The sequence below is a fragment of the Ochotona curzoniae genome, unplaced genomic scaffold (genome assembly GCF_017591425.1).
Source record: "Ochotona curzoniae isolate NIBS_2020 unplaced genomic scaffold, NIBS_Ocur_1.0 contig_66, whole genome shotgun sequence".
Lineage (NCBI taxonomy): Eukaryota > Metazoa > Chordata > Mammalia > Lagomorpha > Ochotonidae > Ochotona > Ochotona curzoniae.
The window spans coordinates 24311948-24317947 of record NW_024466512.1 but is presented as its reverse complement, the minus strand read 5'-3'; positions in this window follow the sequence as shown (position 1 = coordinate 24317947).

Below are 6000 nucleotides of genomic sequence, written 5' to 3'. Positions count from 1 at the left end.
TCCCAGCCATTCACTCTGGTCCTGTGTCCTCTCCACTACATAGCCACATGACAATGCATCCATTATAAATGGCTATGTGCCACTCTGCTGAGAAGACTAAGCTCCAGGTTCTGGGATGTAGAGGATAGGAACAAGGAGGAAAATGGTCCCCCACCTAGGGTGTACTTTTCAGCTTGTCCCTTTCTGCACATCTCCTAGTATTTACAGCAGCAGATTCAGTTGGGAATCTCATGTTCAGGTGACACTCTGAAAGGGAGGAGTGGTTCCTAGCTGGCTGAAGGATTGGGGCCAGCAAGTAATTTCAGGGGAGATGGGGCATCAGACCTAGGAGTCAGGTCTGCCACTGGATTGCTAGATTCACTTTTTGCTCAGTGGTGTTTCATGCTGCAAGGAGATGTGTGTGAAAGAGGACTTGTGCCTGCCCTGATGAAAAAACAAGCCTGGGGGTGGGACTGTTCTGTAGATGTTCCACAATTGCCTAATTTTACACATGGGGCCCAGATAGGTGAAATGGCTTGGCTAAGGTCACATAGGTAGTGGCCTATGAAAAGCAGACCTGAATTTCATTCTGGTGTGGAAGAACTTCCAGTTCTGATACCTACTCCCTGTGTGGCCTTAGACATCTGCCTTAACCCCTGGAGCCCTCATTTCCCCATAGGGAAAGCGAAGAAGGTTATCATGTTCTCTGTATTTTATGGAATGTGAGACAAATAAGTGGTAGACCCACGGGCTCCTCTGAGGGCTGAATGGGGCAATCCAGGCATGCTCTACCCTTGCACTTTCCATGGCATACATCGATCTTCCAGACCGGGCAGCCATAGATGTTGATAGATCCAGGGGCTTGAAACATGAATGATCCAAGTCACTTGGAGGGTGGATTTGGCAAGTGTTGGGTAGCAGAGCAGAGTTCCTGAACAGGGAACCCAGATGGGGCAGAGACACAAGCAAGAAATCCTATCACTGGTTGCCCTAGCTCTTCTCACCCTGGTGTCTCTCTCTCCCTGTCTTGGTGACTTTTCTGCTTGTGTTTCTTCCTGTGACCACTCTAACTTAGCCATAAATAGAAATACATTCATCATTACTTCCTGTTTTTAATAAATAATATACCATAGCTCCTGATTTGAATTTTAAAATTACATCTCTCTTTTCAGTCTTTGTCAATATATCCAATACTCATTCATCCAATAAGTATCTACTGAGCATCTGTTAAGTGCCAGTCATTGTGCTGGGAGTTTGGGAGTTAGCAATGGACAAAGTAATCTGGCCTTTCCTGCCCACAGGGAGCTCATCCTTTAGCGAGACAATTACCACCTCCATCCAGAGCCCTCACTTCATACATTTAGTTTCTATTCTGATCAACTCTGTAATAGTGTGTGTGTGTATGTGTGTGTGTGTGTTTGCATGCATGTGTGCACATGGAGTCATCCATATAGAACAATCCACATGATGGTTAAGATCTACTTACTGTACTGGTATACATGATAGGCAACATCTGTATTGGTATACAAACTTAGTTAACACACAAGAAAAAAGTGACAAAGCCAGAGGCCCTCCCGCCTTGGTCCCAGACCACTCGTCTGCTTCCTAGAACCTGACAACCTTTTCAGTTTGGGTAAGAGTGGTGGCAACTGGTCACCCACATGGCCCTCTCTTCAGAGTCAGTGGGGCCAGGGCTATGTGTGTCCTACCCCACTAGGTAACATAACATGTACAGGGGGTTCACAATGATTTGCTCAACAAAAAGGGATAGAAGGGTGAATGGCTGATGGGAGCGTGTTGATGTGTGTGCCAGAGAGCAGGAGCTGGCACTCTAGTGCTAGCTTCTGCTCTGGGACATCTGGTGTGGCAGTGCTGCATCCTCTAGCAGACCTGCCCCTCAGCCTTTGCATCAGGGGCCCTGGCCCCTCATCTCTCGCTGAGTCTCTTCCCCCTGGAAGATTCACATCAGCCCTACCTGCAAGCTGCTGTGGACCATGAAGTCCTCAGGAGTGGCTGTGACTGAGGGAAGGGCTTGCTTAACCCAGAGATGCAATTCTCAAAAGCAGACGAGTAGGAAAAGGAGGGCTGACTGTTGTTGGCACCACAAGTGCTTGTAATCTGCTCAAAGAAGCAAACCCAGGGACTTGTCCCTCTGAGCAAGAGATTAAAGGCCTGTACTTGTGATTGCTGCTCTGCTGGGGAGCGCTGCGGTGCCCCGCCAGGGAGCCCTGGGAGCACAGCTGCCGCTGGAGGAAGTCAGCGTGGGGACCGCTGGTGGCTGGCTGTTGGAAACAAATGGGCCAGGGAAACGATTCCGATGCCATCGATTGGAGCTGATGTTTGCAGAACAGCCGGAAATGACTTACTCGGCTTCAAAACCAATAGGGAAACTGAAGTCAATGAGCCTAGGACAGATCTTGCTGAACCCTGCAAAGGGTTTTTGTGTTCCCAGTCCTTCTTCCCTTCCTTCCAGAAATCCACACGCGTCACCCTCCTGCCCCACCCCCACACCAGTGATACCTTGGCCAGGGGGTGTGGGAGAGGCTCTCACAGACAGTCCTTCTCTCCTTCCTCCCCACTCTTTACCTTGGATGGCCTCCAGCCTTAATGCCTTCCTCAACCTCCCATGAGGCTAACGGCTGCCACCACCACATCTGGCCTCCGATCCCCCTGCCACTGTCATCGGCTTCCACTGTGTGCGGAGATGTGGATGAGCGCCTGCAGCCCCCAGGGTTAGCTGAGACAACACCGAGCTTTCGTTGTTGTCATTTACTTAAAAAGGAACTCCACTAGTACATTACAGAAACAAATCAGAGGAAGTACAAAAGCCTAGAAATGGAAGAGTTTGCTGAGCAGGCATCCCATAAGCCAAGATTAGCTCAAGCGAGCACACACCACTGGACAACAACTCTCACTCTGTCCCCCTACTCTCTCCCACCTCCCCTTGTGTTATATGGATCTTCAAAGAAGCAGAAGCAAGATAGAATTAAAGGAACATACAGCTTATTACGAGAAACAACTATGTGGGAAAAAATGGGTGGGGCCTAACCCAGGCTGGAAGAAGTGATGCAAGTGTGAACTCCAGCCAAAGAGACGGAGGCAGGGAGGTAGGGTAAAAGCTGACTTCACCACCTTGCAACTGAAGAAGCTTCAGCAGGACCACTGGGGAATTGTCATGCCAAAGTGGGCAGGCAAAAGGGCCCAGTGTCCCCCAGCAGTTGTCCTGTGTCCCTCACTCTGCAGCTCAGCCATTGGCTTGGAGGAACTCATAGGAAGTGTGGCAACAGGAGGCAACAGTTCCAGAAGCCAGCACCAAGAGCCTTGGTCAAGATCACTCCCTATAATTGCAGGGATGCCAGGCACATCATCCTGGGTGCCATTGCCCTGTCTACTCTGACATGCTTGAAATGAGTGCAAAGACTGAGCCCTCCCTGCCCTGGGCTCTCTCGCTAGCCTGGTTTTCTAGAAGTCCTCAGGGCTTACTTCCCTTCCCACTGCTCCTTGTGCCTTCCCTGGCCCTACTCCGCCTAGGTTTGCAGTGTCCTGTCCAGGATTCCCTCACCTCTTTCCCCACTTATTTTTCTCTCTAGCACTTATCATTGTGTGACCTACCACCTATTTTTCTTACTTACTGTGCTTATAGTATCTCTGTTCTACTAAGATATAGATTTCTTTTTGAGATCTTTAAAAAATTCATTTAAGATAAAGAGAGATAGAACAGACGCCCAAATGCTGGCTTGCAGGAGCTGGGGAGTTAAAACCAGGAGCTGGGAACTCAATGCAGGCCCCTCCATGGGTGGCAGGGACCCCGCTGCTTTAGCTGTCATCTGTGGCCTCCCAGAGTGTGCTTTAGCAGGAAGCTGGAGTCAGGAGACAGAGGTGAGAGGAACCAGGCACTCCACTATGAGACCTGGGTTTCTTAACCCAACAATTGCAGAGGTTTGTTTGTTTGTTTGTTTGTTTGTTTGTTTGTTTGTTTTTGGTCTGTCTTGCCCAGTTTTGTGTTCCCAAAACAAAAACTGTGCCTGGCCCATGAAGGCTATTTAGGGAATGAATATAAACGGCTGTCATTCAGAGTAACGTGTAGGATTAATGTCTTTGGCAGGATGTAGACCTTTGAGCTCCTTTAGAGCTCAAGAATCCCACATCCTTCTACGGGAGCTGGAGTGGAAGGTGCTTTGGTGCTGAGATGAATAGCATGGCATTTGGCATCAAGAAGCCTCAGATACTGATCCCAGCTCTATTGCTTACCCTCCTGGAGACTAAGCCACAGATTCTATCACTGGGGAGATGAGGGCAAAAATCTATCAGTAAATTTTGTGAGTATTCTGTTACCCAGACTAAGCCTTGATGAAGACTTCCTGCTAAGGTGTCAGTGCTCATTTACACCTCACCAACAGGTTATTTCTTTTTCCTTTAGAGGGAGAACTTCAACTCAGCCCACTTTCTTAGGTCTTTTGGGACCCTTTCCCATGCCTCCTAATCCCTAGGCATTCTGCTGCCCAGATGGAAATAAGGCTTTCAAATTCTTTAACCCTAGGTCTCCATCATAACTGGTAACTACCATTTCCTATAAGGCAATTACTTGGTACACATGATTCCATAACTTAAACCACTGTAGCTCTGTGATGGGGAAGCCTTGGAGTTGGTCTTGAGTCTGAAAATGAGTAGCTGAGTATAGTCAGTAAATTTGGTAAATTTCCACTTTTAACTGGAAGGCTGGTGTTATTATTCCTGTCTTATGAATGTGCAACTGAGGCTTGCTCTTAACTACAGGGCAAATAGGTGGTAGATCCAAGACTTAGACTCAGATCTGTTTAATCCTAAATGCTAGCATTTTCTATCCTATAGAGTTGCCTAAGGAAGGTGATTCTTTCTCCTCATATTCCTGGCCCTCCTGGAGGGAAGAGTCCTGCTGAAGTTATAGATTCATGATGCCTTCAGGAATCACCCAGCCCCCTGGCTATGGAGAATATTTTAGCTCAGTGTTGGGGGAGAGCACGGCCTCATGACATTGTGCCTTTAGCCCATTGGCTTTTGTTGCCAGCACAATATTTTCCAGGTTGAGTGAATCACCCTTGGTTGGCAGGTAGACTTCTCAAAAAAATTTTTTTTAGCTGTTCTTGAATTCTTGACAATGTTGAGTCATTCCTTGGCAGGACAGTGCCAATGTTGTGGCAGTTGGAACAAATGATGTAGGCCAAGTGGTTTGGTTAGTCAACCTATAGGTTTTCTTGGTTTTCTTTTTCCAGAGCAAAGTTAACCCTTGTTCTGGAGAATTTTTAGCAGAATGTTAATCTCCACAGAATGCTTTCAAAATCTCAAGGGTAGGCAGAGGTAGGTGGAAGACAGAGGGGGAATATTTGTAAACTGCAAATGATTAAGCCTTTTAACAATTCAAGCTGGGCTGTTTGTGCTTAAAATAAGACTCAGGCATGCACACAAATACACAAACATTCTGTGATGAAAAACTTCAGTCTTCATTGTACAAACAGCTGTGTTTGCCTTTAAATGATGCAATTAAAAGAATGTTACAGATCAGTAGAGTGTGGCCTTAGCTAGGGTCAGCTCTTTGGGAATCAGAGGAATAACAGCTGATGAGGTATGGCTTTTGCAAGATACCTAAAACGCTGCTCTTTCTCAAAATTCTCCCACCCCCATTGTGCCTTGGGGGCTGTTATATTTTGCCCCTGGTTGCTGCTAGAAAGTATGTTCTAAAGACATTGGGCTTTTTGATGAGAGATCAAGGGTACAAATACTGGAAAAGTGCTGGCAGATGAATGCAGTAACACACAATGACATGTCAGTCAGTTTAGGTGTTAGAACAGCCATCTGATGGCCTGGAAAGCCTTGGAAGGTTTAGGGAGTCAGTATAATTTTGCTGCGTAGTTTTGATCAGCAGCATGTTTTCTAGACACAGGATCCTGACTTGTGGAGGAATGGTCCTTCCTCTAATATTAAGTCCATGGATTTCATAGGCATGTGACCTAGGCTTAGCCAATCAGAGCCTTGCCTTTCTCT